At 38.6% G+C, this 12,938-nt stretch overlaps 1 protein-coding gene across 6 annotated transcripts in view; it reads right to left on the reverse strand.

Moving 5' to 3' along the window:
- The window catches only part of ACSL4 (acyl-CoA synthetase long chain family member 4), a 48,935-nt gene that overhangs the window by 18,291 nt on the left and 17,706 nt on the right, over positions 1–12,938 (reverse strand). For all 6 annotated transcript variants that reach the window (XM_064463355.1, XM_064463357.1, XM_064463356.1 and 3 more), the window contains one exon: positions 759–805. The gene's annotated coding sequence lies outside the window, so the exon portion shown is untranslated. The remainder of the gene's footprint in view (positions 1–758; positions 806–12,938) is intronic.

Consider the following 12,938-nt stretch of genomic DNA (forward strand, 5'->3'; position numbering starts at 1 on the left):
TGTGTTATTACAACAGATACAAAGAACTGAAAATCATATGTTCACACATTGATTTGCTCGCTGCTTTCTAATTAAATCTATATTGACTAATGGTATCTATTAATATATCCTTACTGCAATTATCTCATCCTTCCACTGCTATTTTCCACTCTTTCTTATTGCATCTGTGCAATAGCGAATTGAACTGAAGTCTCTGCGGTAAGAGCTGTCCCTTTTTTTACCATATCTAAAAGGATGGGGACCTGCTCCTCTTGTCATCTAAGCACTGCTGAGATGCGAATAACACCACAAATTATTAAAAAACCTCATCAGAATGTTCAAAATACTGCCTGAAATAATAATGATAAAAAAGTCCTAATGGGAAAGAATGTTTGTTTTGTCCTAAAACTGGCACCCTGCTGGAATCACTTCTAACTTTTTAATTAAGTGCACGTACAAATACACTTCGTGTGCTTGCATCCAGTTATGTTACTGCTCACATTAGCGAAAGTTAAGGGTTGCATTTCTTTAATTTTGAAATTTCAGATTTGTTTGAAATGCTTTTAAAAGTGTTTATAAAACAGATAATTTGGCTAATTTGTACACATTTGTGGTAAAGTGTTTCTATCTTGACAAAAATCAGCTGTAATTCTTAACAGAAATCAGTTGGAAACACTTAGTAAGTCCCAAAAAGACAAACTTGGCTTTTTCCTTTGAACATACTCATCTAAAAACTGTCACACACAGATACAGACACGCACACAGAGAGGTATACTTACAAAGTATCTGACAGCGATGACTGAGGTTTTTTCAGTGTCAATTAGATCTATATTAAAACAGAAAAAGAGAAGGTATTAGAGATTGGGAGTGTTAGGATTTTTTTGCCTTGCAGAGGAAGGAATCTTTGGAATTTCTACCCTAATGCTCCTGAAAAAGAATAGCCTATGAATTTAGACAAAGGTGGCACATGCTACCCATACGAGAGGAGCGATGATATCAGAAAAGGCTAAGCTTGCAAATTAAAATGGACAGATGAAGATGAAGCTACCCAGGAGGAGTTTAATTTTTATGTCCCCGCACCCCCATTTAAACATGTTCTGAATAAAGCTATGTAGAGGCTTCATTTAATTAAAAAAAAAAAAAAAAAGAAGAAGAAGAAAAGGAAGAGAGACTTCCAGATTCCATATGGTCCATTATTCTGTCTCAGGGCAGAAGCAACAAGACCTTTATCCTTATTGATGGATCAGTATCAGTAGAAACATTAACTCAGGACTACCCGTAGCATACACTGCCCAAAAGAGCCGTAAGGACCATGAAGTAGAGTTTGGGCACTGAGGTAGAAGGAGGGTTTACAGAACAGAAGCACGGTTATGTAGGCAGTGCAGCTTCACTGGTCCCACGGCCAGTGGGAAAAATAAAAGATGCCTATATGTAACTATACAGATATGGCTGCAAAAAATCTACTGCAAAATCGTTCCCTTGGACTACTTGGTTTTATACACAGAAAGCTTTTAACTGATGTTCAACCTAGTTATATTTTATTAGCCTTCCCCATAAGATTTCAATCAAGGTACCCGTTTTTACGGACTGAAACTGTGTTAAACATCCCTTATGAAATTCTCCTGCAATGTAGTAGGACTTACATGAAAAATTTCACAGTATCAAAATAAAACTGTTACGTAATACTAGAATGTTTAGAATCTGTATTTTATATTGACGTACTAAGTTCATCATTTTTCTCAGTTGTGCAATGTAACTACCCCATTTAGACGCTTATCTATCTCTTTTGGAAACAGCAAAAATTCCAGTTCCCGATGTAGGAAATGCACGTTCCCAGCAAGAGCAGTCAGTGTGCATCAGGCACCACTACAGTCTAAGCGAAAAACCACACCAAACTAGATGTAGACTCTCTCCTGGATGGCTGTTTTCAGCATCTCTGACGGATTTTCCTCAGGTGAATAAGCTTCTGGCAATTTTGAACTGGTACCTCTCTAGACTAGAGTTCGTTTATCATTTGCAATGATACGTTACAGTGTTTGTATTAGAAACCTCACTCATGAGGTAGTATTTTCCTTATTACTATTATATGCGGGGTGATTACAAAAATTCTATAGTGCAGGCTTATTACAGAAAACAAATACCCAATGCAAATGCTCATTCAAGCACTGACACTGTATTTTACTGACTGCCACAGATGGGAGAGATATTCTTTGACTTTAATCTGACTTTTATATCCTCAATTAAAAGCTCCAGAGACAGATAACAGGCAACACTCTATTTGTGTCCTGCAGCCAGGGCCATGGAACAAAGTCTGAAATCAGAGCACAGGTTCTCTTTGTTATTTTTTTCACTAATTCAACTGAAAATCTAAGAAAGAAGTGGCAACTAGTTTTTTTAATATAGAAAAATAGCTTTTAAATAGTCACAAAAGCTTATGAGATGAAGTAAGAGCAAAAGCGTGTGTGGGGAACAAGGAGAGGGTTTATGCCTCTGGAAGAGGCTATTCACGGAGAAGGAAATGCCCTAATCTTCTCCGCATTTAACTATTCAAACAGAACAGAATCAATTTATCCAGCATTTGCACACACAACTAGAATTTCTAAGTATAACAAAACCTAAAGAAGTACCTGTGCCTAGAAATTTTATCCTATGCAGTTTAATTTTAATAAGGCAGCAAATAATCTTTGCTAGGAAAGGCTTTAATTAGCCCAAGTCCAAAACACTGTAAAGGTTTAATATTGAAAGTATATGAATAACAGTGTTTATTTTCCTTCCTCTTGAGTGAAAAAGCTAGCCAGGGATCCAATTTACTATGTCGTAGCATGATTAGAAGAAAACATACTACTTTTTCAACCTACTTCAAACATTAACTGCAACTTTTAAAATGTTGTTTTCATTGTGTTAAGGAAAGCCTTCTAGTATGAAAGATGACATTACACAGGAAAAGGGTAATATTCTAGTTTGTGAAGAAAATCTGGAAATCTGCAAAGCAAGTTGTTTAGTTGAAAAACACCACCAGCGGAAGTCCTGGATCCCCTGCGCCTGAGCTCTTGCCAGCTTCAAATGGAGACACAATTCTGGCTTTAGCACACGTACTCAGGGTTGACTCCCTTCAGGAAGTTCTGAAATCTTCCAAAATGATGCAGTATAAATAAGTAAGAACTATTTCCAGAATATCTCCAGCATTCAGGCAGATCTAAACATTTTGGCAACCACAGTAAAGATTCACCTTTTTTGAGTGGAAAGTTGGTCCTACACAGTGAAAAAAAACTCATGAGTTGACCAGAATGAGTGTGTTGGTTATAAGTTACAGTTGGTTTTTGAAAGGGAATTTAAGCAGTATCTAGTACTCCTGAATTTGTTCCAGCAGCAGAAGTGAAAGAGGCTAGGATTTAAAAAATAAATTATAGGAAAACTGAGAAATACAACATTGCCAGGAACACGCAGCACGCTTAAACACAATAAACGACTGAGTACACGCTACCGGTCTCTCTACCAATTTTAATCTTCCAGTTTTATACCTGTCACACACAGAATGAGAGAACATTTCTACAGATGAGAAGACTGTGATTAAATAGCAGTAAGAGCTAGAAGAATCTTGTGGCTAATTATGACACTTTTTTTGGTTAGAAAGATTGAAAGAAGAAAAACTAAGGGAAATGATTCAGTTTTTACATCATGCCAGTGTTTTTTATGAAAACAAACTCTGCCAATATTAATACAAGTTACTCACGGTAGAAAAAAAGTACATAAGATCCGATTTTTGTTCCTTTCTCACAGGCAGATTTCTACATATTTTCCTCTTACACAATTTTGTACGTCAAAGGGCAACGAAAAGTCCAGAGGTAATCTAATCAAATGCCAGCAGGTTTCAGAAGTACTTCTGTGCTCTATCAGTGCAATAGTAGCTCCAAGCCAGCGAACTTTCAAGAGCCCTTACTATGTCTGTGCAGTGTGAATACTAGTGCCTATGGCCCAAAGGACAGGGGGAGGGGAAGTCAGATATAGTGGATCCTGATGTAAGCCGAGGGTCCCTGTTTCAATATCTAAATTTTATTTGAAATAGCAAAAACACAAGTAGCATTAGGAAATCTTGTTTCTCTTACTGCTGCTTAAAAAGGAAAAGTAGTTAATACGTTTTACTTAGCTACTGAACAAAGATCAGATTTTTATTTTTAAAAAAATATTATTATTGTCCTTTATATTCACTACTTCTGTTCTACTGCCTCAGAACATATATGCACTTAATGTCAATCAGAAAAAAAACCCAACCCAATTTGTAAGTGTCAAGTGTCATACATCTATTGCTGCAACACCTACTGTAATGGAAACCAGACCAGCCACGCTTACCCCGTGTTTCTCAATTACCTAGCAGGCTGGTGTGAAACTCTCTCTCCTAATCTTGTAACATAAGGGCAAGCAAATATTTGGTGAAAGGGTAAGAGCTGTTTGTGTGCCCCAAAGGCAGAAAGCATAAAAGGTCAAGGCAAGATTCCACAACTGAAAACTGTTGACTAAGAATACACTGAATGGGGAAAGTATTTCCTCAAGACCCACCTCTGTTACTTTTGCCTCATTACATTCTATCCAGAATCCGCTCTGTAAATACCCGAGCTCATCCACTCCAACGCTCCCTCGCTCACAAGCCCGTACACAGTCTGTACTGGTTATGCTGTGATCTGATCAAAGCCTAGGGCACGCAAGGCTTCAAGTCAAGCCAAGTTGTGCTACAGTACCGTGAACGCTAGCAGTCACTGAAACTAACGGCAACTCAGCTGTGTCAACGCTTTGCTGTGGTAAAGGAGGTAAGCGAGAGGCATCCTTCTGTGTCATTGGCATTTTAGGTAACGAACATGGCAAGGATCGGCGGCTTGGGCAGACAGTATTTCAGGAGAGGATGGAAAAGGAGGAAATCCGCAACTGAAAAATACTGATATTACCTCAAAACTCGTCCAACATCTACAAAACATACCTGGACTAAAGGGCACAATAATTAAAAAGGGAAATGCATATTCTATACTAATAAAAAGGAAAGTATTTCAGCCTAATCCCCTTAACATATACCTCAGTTTCTTCAGGCATTATGGCAAAAGCTGCTCCTACTCCAACATTTCAACAGCGGAGATACGCGATTGTACTGTTTCCACCCAACTTCTTAAAGCGAGCGCATGAAAAGACAAGCGGCATGATCAAGGACAAATTTTAGAGGCTCTGTGGCAGTGGAAGTCCTCCAGCAAAAGCTATGTAAACAGTCAAGTAAAAATTGATAATCTCCTCCTTCCCTTGCCTAACACAAAATGGATTGACTGGCTAGTTCTGTGTTTAGCTACACAATCTTTTTGCAAGGGAAAGGCTGTGACTTCCATAGCTCTGATCCAGTTACTGAGATTTAAGTTATCATCATCTTTCAGTTTTCTGCTTCTTTCCCAGTAGTAAACTACTATGCAAAAATACAAAAGTGGCGGCCTCTCCTAAGATTGCTGAATTATACAGTCTAGAAGTCCAAATCAGTTTCAGACGCACAAATAAAAAGCCCTATTTGCCACATCTTCCATAACATTTTTCTTGCCTGCAAAAGCTGTCCTTGAGAAATCTGATACCTGAAGTCAAATAATCCCAATACATACAATTTATACTAAAACCAGTTTCATACATTACAAAAAAGGTTTGTTGCTTGCTTCCCCACAGGAAAATCATGCCTCCTTTGAGTCCAGACTTGGTAAGTTCAAGAGTGTTGAAAACATTATCTTGTTTTAGACAACTTCAGATAAATTCCAAAGCCTGTTATTGCACCTGTTGTTTTAGGGCTTATTACAACAGAAGCTCTTTGCATTCACCTGTACTGTACCAGTTTGAAACTACAGGCTGGAGGATCAATTGCCCTCTTTATCTTTGCTTTATTTTTAAGCATTACAAATGAAGCAGGTTAAATGAATAATAAAAAATTACTGAACATCCCGACTATTCTGTATAGATCTGTATCATGGACTGTTTGTTCAGTCTCTAGCATAATACGTAACTACAAAGCAGCATTTAAGCCTATTTTTTATAACCAGATAATGTTTAAAATTTTCATTTTTAAGGGTGATTCTAACTTGAAAATGAGATTGAAGATACCAATTACAGGCCAAAAAAAGACAGTTCCGCTAGAAAAGGGAGAAGTAAAACAACACAAAAGCACAAGTGAGACTTTAGACTCCATTTTTTCTGTGTGAAATACAGGCATCTGAAGAGTGGCACACTGTTCTGTGGTGTTCTAAGCCGAGCAGTTTTAATTCACGTTGAAAGGGACTAGTAACACTCACGCTAGTTACTACTTTCGTTTAACTTCTTAAACCATGGCACCATTTCATCTCACTCAGCAGTGAACGAAGACATAGCTGTTTTTGTAACAGAAAAGTTAAGAACTCTGTTTTCCCTGCATTTTCAGGGGGCAATAAAAGTAAATAACGAAGGTACAGTCTTCTACAGTCTTCAAAGCCCGGTGTAGTATTCTTGTTTCTGTAATATTAAGAAACTTGCGATGGGGGTACTACAGGTAAAAGTACAAATATAACTTGTGTAACTAACATTTTGCCTCTAACTGCTAGGTGCTTTCCTGGGTCTACTGAACATTCATTTTTATCTATATTCAACTTATTGTCAGTATTAGGAACATACGCATGGACAGCAGGTTGTTCAACAGTTAGGGTGCTCACCTCCCCTCTCCTGTTATTGCCCTATGCTTATGAGAATCATTTCAACAACATCCATTCACAACGTAAGGAAATTAAGGCATCAGGTGCTTTTTATTTTGCAAGTGTAGATGAAGGAGTACAGGAAATAATCTCCCCAGGTAGAAGCTTTTTAAAATTTACCCAGAGACAATGTATTTATGCCTATGCCTGTTGGATACAGCTGCTTCACTGGTTCCTGGAATATACGCTTTCAAGTTCAGCCTCTGATCGAGTCATGGCATTAGGGTTGGTCAAATGTTAATGATGTTTTACCAAACAAGGAAAAAAAATTCATTAATGACATTACCCTAGATGCGCAGATTAAATATTAACACTTATTTCCTGGCCTCAAATCTGGTACATTACCAAACATCTGTACAGCATGACCTAGGAGGAATTGTACGTACTCTTGTGCTGACGCATTAGAAATCCTTAAAAGTAAAATGGTGTTTCCCAACATAAAATAAAATAGCAACATGAATCTATTACTACATAAGAACAAAAGTTAGGAGAAAGTAAACACTGAATTATTCTTTTTTAAGTAGGATTCAGCTAATAGATTTGTCTGACCAAAGCCTAGTAACATGAACACAGGGGAGCCAGTCATTAAAAGCTACTTCTTTTATTTATAAGTTTCCTGAAATCTAGCAGCATTGCTCTCTAATAACCTTTTCATGGAAGGAGCAACTCAAACAGTAAAATGTTAAAGTGCATGGACACAAGTCCAGCCTTGGCAGGCAAACAGGCAGCGTAATGACCGAGATCATCATAATCCCTCTTAATGCCCTATTGAGAAAGTCCGGTAATACTCACCTCCGGCGTTCTGCCGAAATCCAGACACGACAATGGACTACAACAGCTTCTCCCTTTTACTGTAGTTACTCTGACAGATTATGCACTTCTTTTTAAATGTCTTGCCAACAGCAGCTGTTGTATAATTTAACAGACTAAAGTTCTAACTATAATGCTGTATTACTTCAGAAAACCTGTCTCCAGCTTTCATTCTGACAAGAAATTCTTCCACCAATTTTATATTTACCTTTATTGCTTTTCAAAAACTCCATCATCTCTCATCAGTGGCATTAGCTTGCTTCCTTCTCAGACACTGGTCATAATTTAGGTAGTAAAATTAATTATACACTTAAAAAAAGGAGGTGGGGGAAGTAAATGGTCCTCCTCGTATCCTGCATTAACTGTCTTTTGCCTACCAAAAAGTGTACTGGGGGCTGGGGAGGGATTTTTCTAAAGTTCTTAGAGGTTTTTCAAAATTCTGTGGGAACAGTCAACAAGAGAAGCACCACAGCTGGGAAATACAATTTCCCTTTTCTCTTAGTGGTTTATATCCAAATGCAAATTCCTCCCTTTTTTGTGACTAAGCAAAAAGAATTAGGCTTTCTTATTCCCAATTTGAAGAAATACTCTCCTTGCAATGTTCTAATATACTGATGACTGAGTGCACTTAACGAATACAAGTTTAAGAGAACTGTTCCCACCCATGGTCATCTGAGAGGGCAGCCCTTGAGATTTCAGGCATGAATCATCTCTCTTTTTCATTTTCATTGTGTAACTAGTTAAGCTGCAGAGGAAAACGTTACGAGCACCAATAAAAATTAGGAGCAAGCATATTTGAGTCTTTTGCACGGTCACAGTATTTTCCAGTGCAAAAGCGATGACGTCTTTTGTATGTTTAAGGAACTGAATTTTATGGTGGTCTTAATGCAAAATTTTAGCACAGTCCATTGCCTGGTTCATGGTGAACCTGTCCTATCGCTTTCTAGCCAAACATACCCAGATTCATTTTTAGATAGATACCATCTCTAGATCCACACTTGGAATTCCCAGATAAAGATCTAAGACAGGACTTCTTAGTGCTACTTTTTGCTCACTTTAAACTTTTTGTGAGTGAACTTGTTTTCTGCAACTTTCACGTGCTTTATGATAGACTAAGATATCTTCAGGGTACATTTCTCTTAATAACATTATTTGGCAACTCAAGTATTAATTTCTATATGAAAGATCTGGAAGTATAGGCCTGGGATGAGTTGTACATGGATAATAAAACAATGCAGCGTATACCAATTTAGTCGCCGTTGGGGATTTTACCCATCAGCAAAGGACATAATACTGGTGATGGCATTTTCTACCAGGGAAGGCAATCTTACTGACTTACTGTGTCATAACAGTTCTTTGATATTTATCTGCACTTCAAAGAGGAAGCGATATGACCAAGCAAATTTCAGTACATTTTCTCCTACAAGGCAAAGTGCACATTCAAGTTTTTAGATTTAAGGGCTCTACACACTATCCTGTTCAACCTTCTGAGCAGTGTAACATCACCAAAACGGGAAAACAATGCAAAAGTAGTCCGAACATAAATAGTCATACTAAGACAGGAGAACAAGGTAGAAACTATCACAATTCTTAGAGAAAAGCTTTTTAAAATTGAGTAAAAAAAGACCTCTGAGACAGTTTTAAACAGGTTTTGAACTTTACTACCCCCTAATACACGTGCAGGCACATTTATCACACTTCTTATTTACAGACACCAACATGCTGTTTGGGGTGTAGAGTTTCAGAGGCAGGCAGCTTTTGATGCTCCTAGTCCAAAATATCCAAGTAGCTTTTGGAAAACAGCAGAGGACATACTTACAGGGTCGGGTCACAATATCACGTGCTCAAAGCCTGGGCTGGAAGCACAGAAGAAGCCAACTCTGGCCAAGGAGGTGGCATAACCGTATTATCACAATTGTACCTGCGTTAATTCGTCCTACCCATCAGCAACATGTACTAGCACAGGACAGCTGTGCACTAGCACAGCCACAGAGCTTCCAGAAAGGAATTTGTTCAAGCCCCGCCAGCTCAAAAGACATAAAAAAAGTGTGCGTGACTATCTGCAGCAAACCACACAGCTAAAACTCAAGTGGCTTGATGGCATGACTTGATATTTAGGTAACTAGATCACCTTTACTATGAATAAAGCAGGAGTCACAGTAGCAACTGCAGAAGTAAGAAACTGTACAGCACTAGACTAAACAGACAAAGTGGTCTCAGACTTAACAAATTTTGAAGGAAGCATGAAGAGGAAACTGACTCTGTTGACCATTCTTTCAAATTATTTTTAGGAACTATTTTGCTCTGAAAAAGGGACAGAAAAAAATCCTTAGTATGGCACAACAGCAATTTATGGTTAGTAATTAAAAAATCTATATATTTAATTTGTTACCAAATGCAGAGATGCTCAAAAAGCTAACATTGTCAGGAAATGTTTAATTTTCAACCTAAAAATACAGAGTCCCCATTCCAAGCCTATCAGTATTAGGACTGATCATTATAGTGATGGTAGGACAAAGCTCCCTGTTGGAAGGTTTTTGTAAGGGTTATTTAAGTGCCCACTCCCTAGTTATTGTCAAACTTACTGCTCACCAGCACACAAAAAACCAAGTCACCCTTTACCTTTAATGCAACTGCAGTTCAAATGTTGCTAGGGAGGCCTAGGGAGACAGGTCAATAAATTCACGAAAAAAATCTAAAGAAAAAAATTAAACAGTGAAAACTCCAGGCGTCTCTTAGGTTATAAACATATCTAAATAGACCGTTCAATCCAACGTTTTCCTGGATTGGTAATACGAGCTTTGTCAGCTGTTTGTTGCCAGTACCATTTGTACAATTGCAAAATACTACCTGCTACTTCAAAACACGCAACCAGCTAATGACATACTTTACTTTAGGTCAGGGGATACCACTAGAAATTCATTACGTTATCATTCTCAAGTGCTATATTTTCACCTATATTCTATGTTCTGAGTGCGTTCAGATGTTTGAATGATGTAACATGCGGCCAAACACTGTGCCTGACAAAAAGTTTTAAAATTTACTCTTGGTTAAAACCAGCTTTATGACATTAGACTGCTTTTAATAGCCTCAACTTTAAAGCTCCAGCAACCCAGCATTCAAAGCTTACCATTCTTAAAGATTAATCTACTTACGGCTATGCAAGTTACAGAAATATTTTTCATCGTAATATGTAACAAATTTATTAAACTGTTTTGTCTGTTTGAAGAACACCGATGAGTTACCTTAGAGGAACAGCCAACAGCAACCTTATCCACCATGGCCTTCCAGAGAATAAGATCGCACACTCCCCCTTACATTTGCATCCAATGTCTGGGCACAGACCATGACTCAGAGGTAGGAAAAACAAGTGTTAAAACAGTTGGTGCAGTCCTAAAATCCATACTTTAGGTATAAAGTAGTATTTGCATACACACAAGCTGTATGTATCGTATTTTCATGCATATACTCCAGAATTTCTGACCCAACTGCAGCGAAAATGACCTGTATATTCAGGAAGCACAGTGAGGGTCTCCCCAAAGCCCTGCTCCTCCTTCCATCAACCCTCCTGCCTCTGCTCGCTCATCTCTTTCTCTGCACTGCAGTTCAGACTCATTTGGTCCAGGTTAAACGAGGATTATTTTCCAAACAACAGTAACTTTTTAAGTGGGTGTAGGTTGTACCTGAATAACTGCGGTATTTTTACATTGGGGAATGGGGGGAGAAGGACCACAAGGCTGGTCACCACCTCATAGTCTGCATTAGGTAATGTGATTTGAAAGGAGTCTTACACTTATTTCTGACCATTCTGTGTATGCTATGCTCATTCATCGGACCATCTTTGAGCATTCAAATAACCTGAACTCAGCTCAAGGCTAGAACAATTTTTTATCTTCAGTTATGTTAGACTAAAATTGCCAGACTGCTTAGCACGCTCTCTTTTTCAGCCGAGTTTTACGGAACTGTAACATACACTGCATAGGTATTATTATTTAAAGGCACGCAAGAAAAATATGCCCGAAAGACCAAGCTTGGGTGAAATGCTGAAATACCTATACAGCTCCCCTCGTATGAACTTGAACAGCAAGGATAACGTATAATCCACGAACAAGCCAGACCGAGGACTGACAACCCCAGAATGGCAAAAAGTAGCGTGCTCATACAAGCAGCACGCTCTCATGGTTTTCTAAGGCATCATCTTGCTCTGAGCCCCATTCCAACTCTCACTTTCTCACCCTGCTTTGCATTGAAGAACAGCAAGCTTAGTTTTACCTTCCAGTTGTTCCTCTTCCCTGTGGTGATGGATTTCATAATGAAAGCACTTTTGACCAAGTTGTTTGAACAGAGGAGCTCATAAAAATGCAAAACTATTTGCATGCTTATGAAATAAACAGAGAAACCATTTTCATAACGAAAATTAAACACGTCTAACAGGCACAAAACCAAGGCTATCTATCTTAAATTCAGTATTAAATTATACTATGTAAACAGACAGTATGAATCAGCTGTACATAGAGCTGTCTTCATGGAAAGTAATGTGCAAAATGACAAACTAGTGGGCTACTATGGACAGACAGAAACTACACCATCCTCATGTCCTGCTTCTGCATCTGGTGCAAAAAAGGCCATAGGCACCACAAACCAGCACCTCTCTCTTGCTTCTTTTTCATTTTTCCTTTCTATTGTTATATTACTTTGTCATTATTTGACATTACCACTAGCTGCAGATTTACTGCCTCAACTCTATGTAACATTCAAAGCTATGGAAAAATGTTGTAAAACACCTTTCCTATAAAAACAACCAAACCAAAACCTGCCACGCTAAGAACAGAAAAGAGGTTAGTACTTAAAACAAATTTTAAGATATAACACAGCTCAAGCAAATTACTTTATTGACATAACGTGACCTCAGTGTAATGGAGACTCCAACAGGGAAGTGAAAACAGTGCACCAAGCCTGCTGGTTCCCTACCAGAGCCTTCAAGTTTAGGTTCATGGCAGCCAAGTCAATCCAGATCCGGACCATGGTGATTTCACACCGACTGCTCCCTTGGGCTGCAAATTTTGCAGGCAGCCAATTATGCATAACTTTTAAGTTGAGCCAGTTGTCTGACGTAGCTCCCTATTCAGTCATGCAAGGAAGGAAGCGGTAACCTCGGTTTAGTCCCACTGACACGGAATTACTTGCACCTTTACAACGCAGCTTTGTAAGCACTTTTAACAGCATAAAATAGAGCTACAAGCACTAAACAAGTAGCCTCCACCTATTTTTTGCTGTCCCAGTCTGTCCTGTCCCTCTTGCCAGGAACCAGAATGAGCAAGTGCAGGCTGCAGCTTTTGCAAGCTTAGTGTGTTCATGGAAGCGCAGCATTAGAGAGAAGAGGGGGGAAAAAAAAGGGGGGGGGGGGTTGTG

The sequence above is a fragment of the Phalacrocorax carbo genome, chromosome 11, assembly GCF_963921805.1.
Source record: "Phalacrocorax carbo chromosome 11, bPhaCar2.1, whole genome shotgun sequence".
Lineage (NCBI taxonomy): Eukaryota > Metazoa > Chordata > Aves > Suliformes > Phalacrocoracidae > Phalacrocorax > Phalacrocorax carbo.